Source organism: Prionailurus viverrinus, chromosome X (genome assembly GCF_022837055.1).
Source record: "Prionailurus viverrinus isolate Anna chromosome X, UM_Priviv_1.0, whole genome shotgun sequence".
Lineage (NCBI taxonomy): Eukaryota > Metazoa > Chordata > Mammalia > Carnivora > Felidae > Prionailurus > Prionailurus viverrinus.
In genome coordinates, this window is record NC_062579.1 from 102,342,841 (window position 1) to 102,360,571 (window position 17,731).

At 41.2% G+C, this 17,731-nt stretch overlaps 1 protein-coding gene across 1 annotated transcript in view; it reads left to right on the top strand.

Moving 5' to 3' along the window:
• LOC125157068 (atherin-like) overlaps window positions 1-15,749 on the top strand; it is a 17,840-nt gene extending 2,091 nt beyond the window's left edge. Inside the window, exon 3 of the mRNA XM_047843297.1 lies at window positions 14,836-15,749. The gene's annotated coding sequence lies outside the window, so the exon portion shown is untranslated. The remainder of the gene's footprint in view (window positions 1-14,835) is intronic.
• The last annotated feature ends 1,982 nt before the right edge of the window (window positions 15,750-17,731 follow it).

The window sequence follows — 17,731 nt, forward strand, 5'->3', positions numbered from 1 at the left end:
GCTCAGGGCTGCTGCAATCTGTCCAGCGAAGTCCCCAGCTCTGGCTCCAGCTGGCCCGAGTCCCGCCTGATATCTGAGGCACTGCCCTCTGCTGGAAGAGGCTGGTTTAGGAGGTAGGAGTCCCCTCATAGGTCACTGCTCCTTCCACACGTGCCGTTGCCCGATTTGGAGCTCTGCTGCCCATCTCCCTGTCTTGCTGTCTCCAGACTGTCTGGTGGGACCCACAGCCCTGCACCAGCCCTGATTGTAACTGAGTCTGCAAATTCCTCTTCTGACCCAGCAATCGCTGTTGAGCAACAGCAGCAAGCCTCTGCTCTGTTACTAAACTGTCACAATAGGGAACTCTTTGAGGTTGTCCCACCTGTTGGCAACTCTCATGGCTCTGATTGTGTTGGCCAAAGTGTTTTGGAGAGAGTTCTTTGTTTTTCCATACAGTGGAACATGCTCCCCCCTTCACTACAGAGTCCCACGGGTCACTCTTATCAGCTACAGGGTTGACAAATGTCCCACTCCGTGTGAAGCTCCCTCCGAACTTTCTTGGGAAGGGGATTCATTACAGCAACACTTAGGAAAGCAAACAGTTGGAAGTAGCTTAAATGTCCTTCAGTAGACAATGCAAAAAGTAATTGTCTAGTGTGTGTGTGTGTGTCTGTGTGTGTGTGTGTATACATTCGCAAAATGGATACTATTCAGCTATTAAAAAGAAAAGATTTGTAAGTGCTGATATGAAAAGATGGTCAGGATATGTGATAAGGCTGAAAGCAAGACACTGAGCAAATATACAATTGCTCGCACCTACGTAAAATATGTGGGAGTGTGTGTGATATATAGTTACATAAACATTAAAACCTAAAGGAAGTCATGAACTATCCATGTGAGGTATTCTAAAAGGACTTCCATTTCTCCATCACATTTTAGCTTTTAAACAATGATCAGATGTTATTGGGGACAGGGGGAATAAATATAATTTTATAATATTTTTAAAGGAGAAAAAAAAGTTATTGATCATTACTTCCCCAAAAAACAAAATCCTGACTATCTAGGGGTCAGTGGACAGGTCGGCCCAAGTTAAACTCCCTCCTGCTGCCTGTTCTTTCCTCCCCAAACATCTCTATACTTAGAAAAGTATTTTCACATACATTATCTCATTAGACTCCAGTTGTTCGCCAGTTTACTTTTATTAGGCAATGAGAGTATAAAAACCAATTCCAAGGGCACAATTGAGTGCCAAGGGCTCTGAACTGAACACACAGGCAGTGAAACCGCAGCTTGCCCACCTCCTTCGCTGAGACACCTCAAGCAAGTGATTTCACCTGCCCAAGGGTCTAACTCCTCATCTGTAAAATGGTGCTAACCATTCAATGTGAGAATACAGTGAAGCAGTATAGGTAAAATGCTTAGCTCAGTTCATTGCTCGTGAGGAACACTGAATGAATGCTAGCTGTTTGGTTTTATTTAAAAGATTTAATAAAGTGTTATTTTTTTTAAGGCACTGAACATAAAGAGGAAAACAAAACTTTAAAAGCCCAAGTATCTCCCAGTGGCACAAAAATAATAAGTGAGTTACTCTTTCCAAAGATATTTGTCGTTAAGAGCTTCTTGAGTTTCAGGGGAAAATGTTATTTAGATGCTGGTATATCTGTCAATCCATCTTCTATATGTATTTTTAAAACATAAAAGTGATCTCAGTATACACACCGTTCCCCACCTTGCTTGTTTTCACTTACTGTATCTCGGTAATTGAAAGAATTGCAACAAAATGGTATTGCACTGAAAATTCTCTGGTGAGTATTGCTAAATTGTCCTTCAGAAAGATCATACCAATTTACATTCCTACCAACACAGTATGACCGTATGTGGTTTTTTATAACCTCATCCTAGGTATTACTAATTTTATAGCTGTTACTTGCTTCAGGGTATGCTCAGGACTAAGCAATGTAGGGTAGTATCATAGAAGGAATTCGGGCTTCAGACTCAAATCTTCCTAACGTCGTTTGCCAGCTAGATCTTCATTCCCTCATTTGTAAAGTTGGACATAATAGCAGTATCTAAGCTCATAAGGCTCCTTTGAAGAATAAATGAGACGATGCAGTCAAAGCACTTAGTCTTCTAAACACTAACTGCTTAATACATGTAAACTGCTCAGATAATAACTTTCCGCTCCCAAGGTTCAAGGATGGGGGAGGGCAATTTCTCCAGAGAGTATGCCCTTGAGATTTAGAACTTTTGCTTTAATTCCGAATCAGCCTCCACTCCAAAGTAACTATTGCTCAGGGAATCATTTGTAAGAACACAGCTGATTTTTAGCATTGTGAAGAAATCATAGGGTATAAACTGTATGCAGAACATGTAAGTTACAGGTACACAATCCTGTTTTATGCAATTAGCTTGGCACAAGTTTAAAGTGTGAACGTTTGCTTCGGGCACCGATTGTTCACTTCTGTTATCCCTCCCTTTCCAGTTTATACCTCTTTCGGTTGCAAACCCTGCAGCCATGAACTGTTCTGGATCGTTTTCCCTCACTTCCACCCTCCCAGTGAGCCCTTTCACCTTCCAGATCCTGGGAAGAAACCCAAGCCCCGTTCTATTCGTGTCCCAGACGCTTCCCTCTCTTTGGCTTGAAGTTGCCTTTGGATTAGCAGAACCCGCGTCAGTAGTGTCCTGGGTCATTGCCTCCGGAATCTTCGGCAGGGCATCGCCTCTTCTTATTTCAGTGCTTTAGGGAGGCCCCTTGATACATCTTGTTCTGGGTTCTTCCCAGCTCCTTCTAGCCTCTGAGATTCCAGTCTTCCTTTTCAAATCCTGCCTCCAGCTACACCAGCTGCTGGTTCTGCATACCAGTCTCCCCAGGTACACAGAAACAATTTTATAACTTTATTATCTCTTTCTCATTATAAAAAAAGTTCTTTGCAAAAAAACTCTTTTTAAAAAGGTGAAATACCACTACCCAAAGAAAATCACCATAAAATTTTAATTCCTTTCACTGTATTTTTCCCTGAGAGTGAAAACATATTTTTTAAACTAAGAATGTGGTCGTGTAATTTTGCATGCTGTATCTTCCACTTACTGAAACTTCACGTCGGCATAAAGAATTAAAAATACTCATGTACCCCTCAAAGTCTGGGTATGCCTTCTTCCCCATAGTGTCACCTCTCTTACAACCCCAACTATGGTTTAATCACATTCCAACCTTGCCCACCTGGAATACTTCACCCAACCAATGGGATTTCATGCGAAGGGCTACTTATGGCAGAAGTCACTTCTCCAGCCTGGCCAGGAAAACACTCCTATAGAGGCACAAAACTCTTCTTTTCCTGATGTGACAGCAGAGAAAGTTCTCTCTCTAGGAACTCAGGGGCCTGCTAAATAAGAGTGTAATACACTGATCTGAACTCCTTAATCCTTCTCCCTCTCTATTCCATCTTTCCTTTCAAATATAGTAGTGAGGAAAGTATTTTGTAATCTGTTAAGAACTAAATACATTTAAGGACTTAGTATTAATAATAAACATAATCTTTTTTGTTGTTTATATATGCATGTTTATTGGCAATTTAAATCTGATGTATAAATATACTTGCAACTTACAGGCACTTGAAGGTAACCTGGAGGATTGTAAAATACAGAAGGTGGGGCCCCACCCCCCAGTTTCTGATGCTGGGGTAGGGCAGATAATTTGCATTTCTAAGTTCCCCAATGCTGCTACTGCCGGTCCAGGGACCCCACCTTAAGCACTGCTGTTGTAAAAAAAGTGGTGGGACTTTATACTTGGGCCTTCCCTCCTCAATATTCAACGGTTTACCTATTCATTCATTCATTCAGTCAGTCAGTCAGTCATTAGATACACATTGATTACATTCCTACTCTGTGGCAAGCACTTTGCCAGATAATGGGAATAAAAAGATGGATAAGACACAGTGTCCTAAGGAGTTCATGGCCTTTCGAAGAACACATACAATGAAATCAATAGTTACTACAATGTGACAAGTGTCATGATACAGATATGGCCAGGGTGCTCTGGGAGACTCAGGAAGGGCATTAGGGAAGGTTGTGTTTTTGTTTTGTTTTTTCAGGAGGTGATTGGGCTGTAGGTGAGGAGGTCAGAAGGGTCGGGGGGGGGGGGGCAGTAGAGCCAGATAAAGCAAAGCCTTGTGTAGTAACCTGAGGGGTGTGACCTTTCCCCTGAAGGCTGTTGGAAGTCATGGAAGGTGATTTTACAAAGGTCAGGGAGTACTACACTGAGCGAAAGTAGGGGATTCGGCACCCAGGCCCAGGTTCAAATATTGGTCGTGATGCTTATATGACCCAGGGAAAGTTACTTAACCTTCTCTGAGCCTCCCTTTTGGCATGTGTAAAGGGGAAAATAATGTCTGCCTCATTTAGGTGTTGCAAAGACTAAGAAAATGTACCTAAACGCCTGGCATATGGTGTTTAATAAACGGTGATTACGGTCAGGTTTGAACTTTAGAAAGCTAAAGACAGGGAAGACGTACTTCTCAGATTATTGCAATTCATTCGAAACTACCAGGCTACTTCAAATATGAAGGCCGTATTTGATGTTGGGGCAAGTTGGATGATTTCATGGTATAATGATAGGGATTTATGGATGACAGACTCTATGACAGGCATTGTGATTTACACCACATCATTTTATTTAATTCTTGCAATAGCCTCAAGAGTTAAGTGCTATTATTATCATTCCCAATTTTATAATGAAGGGAGTAAGGCTCAGAGAAGTTAGGTAACTTCTACAAAGTTGCATAGCTTATTGGTGGCAGAGCTAGAATTCAAACTCAGGCCAGTCTGTCCCCAGAGCCTACAACATATTCACCACCTTGTTTCACAGCAATAAGTTCTGTTTCTCTGGAGTATAAAGTAGCGAATGGGTGGTAAGACAATGTTAAAGAATTCGGGCTTTATTCTCCTGTTTCTCTGACCTTGAGCAAGGCTGGTTGTTCCTACTGATTCCATGTCTTCTCTGAGAACATGCTTGCACGACCTGCCAGGGACCACCTGACCTTGGGTCTGTGGCACCTGCTGCTGATGCTGAGGTTGCCGCAATTACCTTCCCAAATGCCTTGGAGCATTTACAACAGGGAGCCTCTTTCTCTTCCAGGGGGACCATATTTAACTCCATGGGAGGAGGCGAGGGGTAAGCTTAATTATTTTTAATGCTATTATTACAAATAGCAGTTATTATTTATCGGGCACTCACTAGGTGTCAAGAATCTGGTGGAACACTTCAATCCTCGCAGCAAGTACTATTGTCATCATCCCTAGTTTAGAGGTGAGGAAACTAGGCGCAGGGAAGTTAAGTAACTTACATAAGCTCGCACAGCTGGTGGACGCAGAAGATTCAAGCAGAGAACTGGTACATTTATTTTAACAAACCTTATACTTTTCATGTCTTACTTTGCCCTTGTAACTACACCATCTACAAATACAAATGTAATCCTCTCAAATGCTTCTACCACCTACACGATTTATTACCACACAATAGTTCAAACCCTGGTTGTAATGATATGTATGCAAATATGCCAGTTTTCTCAAAATTATCGCATGCCATAGGAAGTCATCCTGTGGCCATTATCAGAGAGACAAGAGATGACAAGTGTCGGAGAGGATATGGAGAGAACAGAACCCTCGTGCACTGTCTGCAGGAATGCAAATTGGTGCAGCCACTATGGAACACAGTGTGGAGGTTCCTCAAGAACTTTAAAATAGAATTAGCAATTGATCCAGCAATCCCACTTCTGGGTTTATCTACAAAGGAAATTGAAGCTAAATAAGTCAGTCAGAGAAAGACAGATATCCTATGATTTCACTCATATGTGGAATTTAAGAAACACAACAGATGAACACAGGGGAAGGGAAGGAAAAATAAGATGAAAATAGACAGGGAGGGAAACCATAAGAGACTCTTAAATACAGAGAACAGACTGAGGGTTGCTGGAGGGGAGGTGGGTGGGGGGATGGGGCAAATGGGTGATGGACATTAAGGAGGGCACTTGTTGGGATGAGCAGTGGGTGTTGTATGTAAGTGATGAATCACTGGTTTCTACTTCTGAAGCCAAGACTACACTGTATGTTAACTAACTTGAATTTAAATAAATAAAAAAAGAAATTAAATCACTCTCTTGAAGACATATCTGCATCCCCGTGTTCACTGCAACATTATTTACAACAGCTGAGACATGGAAATATATATAAAATATTATTCAGCCTTTAAAAAAAGGAAATAGTGCCATTTGTGACAACATGGATGAAACCAGAAGACATTATGCTAAGTGAAATGAGTCAGACAAAGACCAATATGCTACGGTCTCACTTATACGTGGAATCTGAAAGAACAAGAAGAACCCAAACTCATAGAAACAGAGAGTAGGTTAGTGGTTGGCAGGGACAGGTCATTGAGGGAAATGGGTAAAGATAGTCAAAGGGTACAAATTTCCAGTTAGAAGATAAATAAGTTCTGGGGATGGTGACTACAGCTAACAATACTGTATTGTATCTTTGAAAGTTGTTAAGAGAGTAGGTCGTAAAAATCTTCACCACACGCACACACACACACACCCCTACACGTGTGTGCACACATACAAATAAGGGAACTATGCGAGGTGAAGGATGTATTAACTAACCATATTGTGGTAATCATTTCACAAAGTACACACATATGAAATCATCGCATTGTACACTTTAAACTTACACGATGTTATAGGTCAATTATGTCTCAGTAAAGCTAGGAAAAAAGTCATTCTTCCCCTCCTCCACTTACTATTTTATTCTTCTTGAGAAATGGCAATTTATAATAATTACATTGCAGGCTAAATTTCAGCTATATAGTATAAACCCTTAATCTGAAATTGAAGATTCTTTAAAAGTTGCCAAGTATGGGGGCACGTCGGTGGTTCAGTTGGTTGAGCGTTGGACTCTTAATTTCGGCTCAGGTGGTGATCCTAGGGTCTTGGGATGGAGGCCCACCCCAGCATGGAGCCTGCTTAAGATTCTCTCTTTCTCTCTGCACCTCTCCCCTGCACAGTCTCTCTCTCTCTTTCTAACAATAAAATACATCTTTAAAAAAGTTGCAAAGTATGGTTATGAGACCATTATAGACTCCAGTCCCATTTGACTCCCCTTCCAAGGAGAATTTGTGCAAGTGCTTCACAACTAACAGAAAGTGATATTCTGACCTACTTGGGCCTCCAAGTGCTCTCAGGAATCCCCCCAGCAGGTAACCAAAATTGAGGCTTAGAAAGAAATTGCCTGAAAATTGAATTCTCAGTAATTTAGAAGGGCTGGTGCCTGAATGCTTGAAACGGCTGATCTATAAATTTGAGAAATACTGGGGAGCCTGGCTGGCTCAGTTGATGGAGCCTGTGACTCTTGATCTTGGGGTCAAGAGTTCAAGCCCCACCCACTGTGTAGAGATTACTTAAAAATCAAATCTTTAAAAATGTGAGAAACACTGTGAAAAATTAATTTAAAGATAGATACTGTTTGCTAAAATAGCTCATTGTTATTGTCTGTTTCGAATTGGTGGCGATGCATTAAACCTTGTTAATTTTTTTTCTTATCTGGAGCAGCTAGCTGAATATGCTGAGTTCTGGCACTAGGTGGCAGCAAAAGATTAAACTAGAAACATCCCCCTTTTGTTTTCTCTATTTTCGAAATTTTGATAACAATAAAAATAAAGTCCATTTCCTGGATTTAAACAAAGAAGGCACAACACACATCCTTGTTGCTGTGACAGCCTCACTGAGTGAGAGGCTGGGTTGTTGCTGCTAAGTGGGCCCCTTAGAGAAACCACCAAGATTTGAGGAATTATAGGTCTTAGTTTGACCTCCAGCTTTTAATAGTCTGGACTCCGTTTTGTGTCACCTGGAAAGTTGAGGGATTAGAAGTTTGAAGGTGAGGGTACAGGGGTGAACCGACTCCTGTGAACCAGTTACTAAAAGTCTGGATAATAAATCATTTTAAAAAGAGAAATCTAATTTGCCTTTTTAAAAAATGTTTGTTTTTGAGAGCTAGAGAGAGAGAGAGTGAGAGAAAGAGACAGAGAGAGAGGGAGACAGGATCCGAAGCAGGCTCCACACTGACAGTGGAGAGCTTCATGCGTGCTGGAGCTCACAAATCTGTGAGATCATGACGTCAACCGAAGTTGGACGCTTAACTGACTGAGCCATCCAGGCGCCCCAAGAAATCTAATTTTCAAGCTGATGACAGCACTTGGGCTAATTAATTCAGTGAATGCTCTTCCCACGTGGACAAGATGAACAAATTTAACCCAGACGATCATTTTGAGAGCCAAGGGAGTTGGCTGATGGTAAGGGCATCTCAAACTTACTACGTCTGATATTCAGCATATCCGTGTGTGTGTGTGTGTGTGTGTGTGTGTGTGTGTGTGTGTTAAAGCAATCTCTACACCCAAGTGGGGCTCCAACTCATAACCTGGATATCGAGTCACATGCTCTACTGATTGAGCCAGCCAGGTGCCCCTCCTTGTTTTTTCTTTTGATCTCCAGAACTTCCCCCTTTTGTGTTTCCTATCACAGTCAATCACCACCACCAGTTATTAAAAATAGGACTTTGGGTATCATCCTATATATACACATACATATACATATATGATGAGGTAAGGGTCTGATTTCATTCTTTTGCATGTAGCTAACTAGTTGTTCTAGTACCATATGTTGAAAAGACTAAAAATGTGATTCTAATGGCCTGTTTGCTAGAAATGGTATGACATAGTCCATACTCCAATGGTTCCAAAGTATAGTTTCCAGAGCAGTAGCATTGGTATCACCTGCAAACTTGTTAGAAATGTAGTCTCAGATCTCATCAAAGACCTGCTGAATCAGAAACTCAGGGGTTGGGCCCAGGAATCTGTGTTTGAATTAAGCCCATCAGGGGATTCTGATGCAAGATCTAGTTTAGAACCGAGGCAAGTCAAATCAAGTGATGAAGCACATGTACTCAATGAGTATCTGTGTATGGATTATCTCCCTTTCCCTTTCACACTTGGTCAGGCCACCAAATTCTGTTGATTCTTCCTCATGAGTATTTCCTGCATGCATTTGCCACCACTTCTTCCTATTCTCAGCCTCATTATCTCAGCTCAGGTTCTCATCACCTCTCACTACAGCAGCCTCCTAATTCCCCTTTCTACCTTGCGCTTTCTCCCTTCCAGGTCAACCCAAGATTTCTAGAATGCTGTTCTCAAATACTACTTTGCATACATCAGTCAGTGCCCCACTCAGACAGGAAAGTGGTAATGCCTCATTGCTTCCAAGATGAAGTACATATTCAAGGATCTCCTTAATTTGGTTCCAAAGAGACTTTAAAACATTTTTCACTTATGAATTCTCAACAGGAACCACCCCCTACATAAATTATTCCTTAGACAGACCATGAGCATATTTGCCTCTGTACCTTCCTCTTTTCCAAATTCTCCCACCCCATACTCATCACCTCTCCCATTTAATGCCTACTCTCTCCCCTAGATTTGAGCTTAACTGTCTTGTCTTTGAGGATGCCACCCTTCACTGCTTCAGGGAAGGGAAGGCACCCCTCTTCTTTGCTCCCATAGAACACTATGCTTACACATTGTATTTTAATTGTCTGTTTGTCTGCTTTTTCATTAGTGTATAAACTCCCTGATGACAGGAACCTTGCTCATTAACTCAACAAATATTTCTTGACCAGTACTATGTGTCGGACCCTGTATCCCCATCATCTAGGGAGTATTTCATAACAAATTTTTTTTTTTTTTTTTTTTTTTAAATTTTTTTTTTCAATGTTTATTTATTTTTGGGACAGAGAGAGACAGAGCATGAACGGGGGAGGGCCAGAGAGAGAGGGAGACACAGAATCGGAAACAGGCTCCAGGCTCCGAGCCATCAGCCCAGAGCCCGACGCGGGGCTCGAACTCACGGACCGCGAGATCGTGACCTGGCTGAAGTCGGACGCTTAACCGACTGCGCCACCCAGGCGCCCCAAATTTTGATAGATTAAAGTGAGGTTTATCCTTTGTTTATGCTGGCCCCTTCAGCCACCTATTACACTGTAAACCATGTTTTGGGGGATGAATTTTTGGACACTTAGGGTGACACCTGAGGTCAAGTATGTGCTACAAAAAATATAAGAGCAACAGGCCTAATGACAAAGAAGAAGGTAAGGAAGGAAACTTGTACTCACCAATGACAGCATGCCAGGTACCTAACAGGAAATAAAGCCCTTTATTTTCTTCCTCTCTACAATTTATGTAAATTCGAAAACTGAAATTAAATATGTGCAAATAGGAGAATTCAGCTTGAAAAGTAAATCCTTTTTTGGCACATTTTGGGTGCCAGAACAGATGAACGTTAGGAAAATGTTGGGGTGCCTGGGTGGCTCAGTCGGTGAAGCGTTGGACTTTGGCTCAGGTCATGATCTCATGGTTTGTGGGTTCAAGCCCCAAGTTGGGCTGTGTGTTGACAGCGTGGAGCCTGTTTGGGATTCTGTATCTCCCTCTCTCTCTGCCCCTCCCCCACTCACACTCTGTCTCCCTCTCTCTCTCAAAAATAAATTTTTAAGAGAAAAAGGTTAGGAAATGTCTTTTAAGTGTGAACTGAGTCCCACTATTCATAATTTACAGGGACATGAATTATTTTCCCACTTCTTATCCTATTCTCCTCTAATTAATTAAGGGCCGTGGATCCTTTAGGGGCTTGCAAATCAATATAAACAACGAACCTTTTGCACAATGAATAGATCTGGTACACATATGCAGTGTTTAAATGTATGCAGATGTTCTTGTGATGAATAAAATATAGATTCACATACTTTTAGAAATAAATGTTTTGGGCGCCTGGGCGGCTCAGTCAGTTAAGCCTCCTACTCTTGGTTTTGGCACATGTCATGATGTCACCGTTGTGAGATCAGCCTCACGTCAGGCTCCATGCTGGGCGTGGAGCCTGGTTGGGATTTTCTCCCTCCCTCTCTCTCTGCCCTCCCCACTCACATGCTCTCACTCTCTCTCTCTCTCTCTCTCTCTCTCAAAAAAAAAAAAAGAAATTTTCGTTTCTTCTTATTACTAAAGCAATACATACATATTGTAGAAAACTATGAACTGTGGAAAGGAAGAACATAAAGTTTACCTAAAATCCTTCTACCCAGAGGTAGCTACAGTTGTGTATTTTTCAAGAAACTTTTCTTTTATAATAGATTGAGATTTGTAGAAAAATTGTGAGGATAGTGCAGAGAGTACCCGTATAGCCCCCACTTAGTTTCCCCTATTATTAACGTCTTACATTAGTATGGTACACTTGTTAAAATTAATGAATCAATATTGCTTCATTATGATTAATAGCAGTCTATATGTTTTTCACATTTCCTTAGTTTTTAGCTAATGTCCTTTATCTGCCCGAGATCTCATCTATTAGTTACCACATTACATTTGGTTGTCCTATTTTCTTAAGCTCCTCCTAGCTGTGACATGTTCTCACACCTTCTTTGTTTTTGTTGACATTGACAGGTTTTTAAAATGTTTATGTTTATTTATTTATTTATTGAGAGAGAGAGAGAGAGAGAGAGAGAGAGAGAGAGCAAGCCCGGGAGGGGCAGAGAGCGAGAGGGAGAGAAAAATTCCAAGCAGGCTCCACTCTGTCAGTGCAGAGACCAACCAGGGGCTCGAACTCAGAACCATGAGATCATGACCGAGCCAAAACCAAGAGTCAGCTGCTTAACTGACTGAGCCATCCAGGCACCCCGACATCGACAGTTTTGGGGAGTACTCGTCATGTATTTATAGAACGTCCCTCAGTGGGGTTTGCTTGATGTTTTTCTCATGATTAGACTGGGGTTATGGGATTTGGGGAGGAAGACCACAGAAGTAAAGGACCATTCTCATCACACCATATCAACCGTACTATATTTAAGATATACATATTTTCCCCACTACCCAAAACTAGAGCATCCCTATGAAGTTTTTCATAAGCTGAAATGGCTTAAAGCTAAGAGACAATTGCCATTCATTATATGGGGAAAAATTTGAGCATTCCCAGGTCCAAAAAATCACCTCTCTTAGGATTTTCTGGTACCTTAGTACACATCTTGCTAATGGAGGGACAAAATAAATCCAGATAGAGGACAGATGCTCCCAGACAATGGTTCAAAGCTTTGGTGGCTGGATGCTGACATGCTGAAGGTAGTCGCCAGGGAAGGGGCTGGGAGGCGCCACTCTCGCTGCTCCGGGAATGAGCCACCTCTACAAAAGCTCACCGCCAAACCAACACTCAACCCTCTCCTTGTGTTTCCTCTTTTTTCCTAAAAGCAAAAATCCGCTTTGGATTTCTATCGCTTAGCAAAAATGGGTATCAATGTATGTCTTTCATAAAAGGAAAGTGGTGTGATGCAAACTTTTGAAAAGCAGGACATACCTATATATATTGTTACACTGCACACAGTATTTTGTACCCTGTTTCTTTTTCATTCAAATGCCTATCGTGAGAGCCTTCCATACCATTAATAGCAGGGTAGGAGTATGTACAAGTTCATGTTAAAATTTGAATGATTTCTGAGGAGTATTTTGTCTCTGTGTCTTTTATTTTTAAAGCCTTTTTAAAAATTTGATTTGATTTTAGAGAGAAAGTGCAGGAGTTTGGGAGAGGAGTAGAAAGGGAGAGAGAGAGAGAGAGAGAGAGAGAGAGAGAGAATTCCAAGCAGGCTCCATACTCAGCACGGAGCCCAAAGCAAGGCTTGATCCCACCACCCTGGGATCATGACCCCAGCCAAAATCAAGAGTCAGTCCCTCAATGGACTGAGCCACCCGGGCGCCCCTCCATGTCTTTCTTTAAAAGATGGATTCCCTGGATCCAATTCCTACAGGAATTTGTTTACATTATAAAGGGAGCTCTAACTGAAGAGTCTGCTTCCTGTATCCTGGCATTGCACATCAAGGGCTCTTGGTTGAATTGGACTTTGTGAGCTATTTTCAGGCACTCATTGAATTTGCCTTGGGGTCAGCAAGATGAGAGCAGGTAAGAGAACCATATAGGGGATGGACTAGGTAGAGAATGAAGAAAAACAGGAGACTTAGACTTCTACCTAAAGGGGGAGAGTCCAATTCAGAGTCACTACCTGGGATAGTTTCAGAATGGAGAGTATCAGAAAGACTCTTTCTTACTAAACCACAGCATATTCCCATGAATTAAGAGACAAGGGGCGTGGCAGATTTGTGACAGTAGATAGTTGGGTCATTTAGAAGTGATATTTTTATGGAGTGGAAAGTGACCCCAAACAACTAGCTGATTTGTCCTTTAGTCAGCATTTTATTAAATATTAAAATTTAGTTCATCTGGTTGGACTTTTGCCTCCCATAATCATCACATAATCACATCACAAAATCACATCATTTAAAAACCAACACTGTGGTTGAACACAATCTCCTATTTTGGGTGTTACTGCTAATTGGACAATATTTACTTACTATTCTATATGGGCTAGAGGTAAACCAACTACATTATTAGTTTTAGATAACACAGATTGTGCTGATTTTTGCCTATGCACCCAGAAAAATACATTTGTAGTATCATGCTAGGAAGCGAGGGGCAGGGGGCTTAGACTGGGAGCATCATTACCAAAGTATAACGTATTTGCAGCAGTAAATCAGGGTTCAGAGGAGGCTATAGAAATAAGACTGCCAACCCATACGAGATGTCCAAATTCATCCAAATAATAAGCAACCAGGACATCTGAGTTTATTCATTCAAATGTGGTATGCTGGCTACAGCAGTAGACTGAGAAGTATATAACCCAGATTCATCACTTCCTGGCTTGGAGTTTCAATCTCTGAAGGTTCTCTTTAGCACTCCTAGTCTATGAATCTATGACTCTACTCAGTATGAGACACTATTCTGGGTTGTTTGTGGGAGTCAAGGTTGTATAAAACACTGTCCATGTTCTTAAAAATCAAAGTAAGGAGTTGAATGGTCCCATGAACACTTAGCAAACATTTGCCACCAGAAGTCAAGAAGGCCTCTAGTACAGAGATAGAGATAGGGCATATCAGGGAGAGTGACACATTTCCAACAACAAAACAAGGCTATGATGTTTGCGTTAGCTTCAACTCCAATTATTCTGCTCCAAATATCCCCTTAGACACTGCTAATATGAAGTGATGACATTAATTGAAAAACAAATACACCGGAACTTAGGCATGTGTGTAGCCTCTTTGAAATAATATCCTTGAAAGATTATTTGAAGATACTTGATAACTGCCTTCATAGCATGTGGCACATGTTCAAATTTACTCAGTTGGAATAGACTTTGGTCATTGGAGAGCAGACAATGTGTTTGGGAATGGCCACATGCCATTTAGAGCCAAGTCAAATGAATAAGACAAGTGATAGAGCTAGGCCATAAATTTTGAGTTAAAAATGAAGTGTGACAATTAAGAAATGAGATTGACTTTCTTGAGGACCCTGTAGTTGGCTCTGAAGGCAATTCTTATTCCTAGAGATAGTTTGAGCATCACAAGAACAAGTAGATGTCCTCCCAAGGGAAGCACTTTGAAAGACAACAGCACATGCCTAGCATACTTATGATTTCACTGTTTGTTTAGTTAGCAACATCAGCTATGTTATCAGCAGTTAAATATTATACCCAACTATTCCTTGTCATTACGTTTTTGTGACAAGTGATATCTTTCACTTCTGAAGGAAGACATTTTCAAGTAACACTTACTTTCAAGCGATTTTCATTTGCCCCTCACCGGCGCCTTGCATTATGCGCTAGACGTTGAGCTGGATAACTCCCGCAGCAACCCACTATGGAATAACCATCATTTCCCTCATTTTATAGATGAAAAAACCGAGGTCCAGAAAAGTTATGTGGCATCGTGATAGAAATCAGGATCTTCCTTCAAGTTTGCCAAGGATCATAAAAGAACCCTTTCTGTGGTGCGTTGAAGAAGTTCTTGTGCAGTGAGCAATGTACGAAACATTAGTACAATTTATTTTCTCTTTTCTTGGTATTGCAACACCGTTTGAACCAACCAGCCAGAGTGCACCGTTGCCTTCCATACTTGCCTGCCAGAGACTAATGTAATAAAACTGACATTTCATTTATTTGACACCTGTTTCTCAACAATAACCCTTCCGAATTTGCCAGTTAACCACACGAGCGTTTCCCCTCTTTTGTTATGTGGTTGGTTGGTTTGATTGAGCTTCAAGTTTTTTGACTCACAGCTCATATTCACCTTGGTTGCTGATAAAAGTTATTTTAAATAGTCTCCAGGCTTCTCAATTTTTTTTTTCACAGCCAAGGAAATAGTAACTATCCAACCCGAGGTAATTAATTATTCTGGACTGTTTTCTTATCTTTCACCTGGGGATAAAAATGTTTGCCTTACCTTTCCTCTCAGAATTGATGGACGGTCTGAATGCAGTAATGTCACTGAATGGACGTTGAAGAATTATAATGCATGGTATAAAATGCACAGTATTGTTTTTTTCACATCAATTATGTGATTGACTAACCACTAAGCCAATGTGTATTTTGATGTAATTAGATCTAGGTTCTGGGCTGGCTCCAGAGAAAGATTACTTTCTTTGTCTTAGCTCCAGAAAACAGAAGAGGGTCCTGCATCACCAAAGGCCAGGCTCTGAAAGATCTCCACTACTCACTGTCAAAAACATTTGATTATATTTCACAATGTATACAAATATCAAATCATTATGTTATACACCTGAAACAAATGTCATGTTACATGTCAATTATATCTCAATTAAAACAGGTCAAAAACTGCAAAGTACGGTTTTGAGTTGAGAAGCTTTCTTAAAATCTAGATTGTAGCTGTCTCACAAAAAGATATAGCATGCTGTACGAGGCTTGCTTTATGTTATATTGCAAGCTAATAGCAGTTGAAATTGGTAAAACAAAACATCAAAAATTCCCCGAAACTCCCAAACCCATTCAATTAGGTGGTTTACAGCAATGAACCAAATGGGGAGAACCAGGGGAGGGAGCAAAAGACCTCCCTGCAAGAAGCGGGAGGCCTTTCAGCCCTGATCCTTGCCCACTCTTTGAAGATAGGTGAGGCTCTGGTGAATTCTGACCATCAGTTTCTTTTTTTTTAATTTGTTTATTTTGAGAGAGAGAGAGAGAGAGAGAGAGAGAGAGAGAGGCAGAGAGAGGGGGAGAGAGAGAGAATCCTAAGTAGGGTCCGCACTGTCAGCTCAGAGCCTGATGTGGGACTCAAACCCATGAACTGTGAGATCATGACCTGAGCTGAAGTCAAGAGTGGGATGCTTAACCAACTGAAACAGCACCCCAATCAGTTTCTTTAATTAAAGTAAGTGAAGAGGTGAAGAGAATAATGCTTTGCTTATCTCATTGGGTTACCGTGAAGAGCCTTGCCAATGGTAAACAGCTATGCACAAAGTAAGGAATTAACAAATGTTTATTGAGTGCCTATTGTATACAGTGCACAGAAGAAACATCCCCTGCCCTCCAGAAACTGGAAGTCTACTAGAGAAAGAATAAATGTTTAAAAACAAGGAATTTGGAGGGAGACAGTTGTAAGTGCCAAAATAGAGGTAAACATCACTCTTATAAATAAATCAACTAGGTGGTGAGTGGGATTGATCAAGAAGACGATTAAAATGAGGAAATGATTGTTTTTAGGCACACTGCTTTAGCATCACGTTTGCTTTATACCTTGTACTTAAAGCGTTTTTCATTTGGCAAACATATTGAGCAACTACTATGTGCTGGTTCCCGTACTAAAGACTACAGATGTATAGGGAGTTACAAACGCGTGTGCCTGCTTTCACTGAACCTATACTTTAGAGAAGAGAAACAAAGACATGATGCAAAGACGTGATGAAAAGCTTTAGGTGTAATGGTGGACATGTAGACAGGTCCCAGTAGGCGTAGCACCAAGGAAGTATTGGGAGTGGGAGCAGAATCTGGGAAACTTCAAGGAGGAGGTGCCCCTCGAATCTTGAAGAAGAGGTCTCCTTCAAGTGGACAGGAGGCAAGGAGGGAAGGACACCTCTGGCAGAGGGAAGGGCATGAACACAAAAGCAGAGGTGCATAGAGCCTGGAGAGTAAAGGCCACTGTTAGTGGCTCTGAGTGTCACTACCGAAATGAGACGTGGGAGAGGAAGGGGCACAGACAAAAAGATGAGATAACTTTTATTTTTGTCACAACTTTGCCCAGATTCAGGCCCATAACCACTCTATATTTTCCCGTTTCATAAAATAGCTTTAAGTCCTACCCGCATAAAGTTGGAAGCATCTGTATTTGCAAGAAAGTTTTGTTTCCAAACTTGTTTTACTGGTATCTTCCACATAGACAAGGTGCTGAATGCCACAACAGGATTGGTTGATGCTTTACTATTTACTGTGTATTCATCTGAACTGGTTAAAGACTTTCTGTGTGAACTCCTTCTCTTCTTAGAAAAAACAACAGCCAAAAAAAAAAAAAATTCGATTAGCCATCCAGATTTCTGGGACCCCAGAGCAGTTGTTAGCTTCCTAAATGTTAGCACTATTCTGGAATATTTTTCACCTAAGGTCTACACCATCCATGTTTCCATTCCTTCCTCCCCTCCCCTCCGCCCCACTCCCTGGCTGCACTTGCAACATTGGTTACCATCTGGTGAGAATGGGTCCTTTTTATTTTGCTGTGAAATCTATTAGCTATTGTATTAGAGCTCACAGGAATGAATGCTTGGTGCTCCTAAGAAGCTGA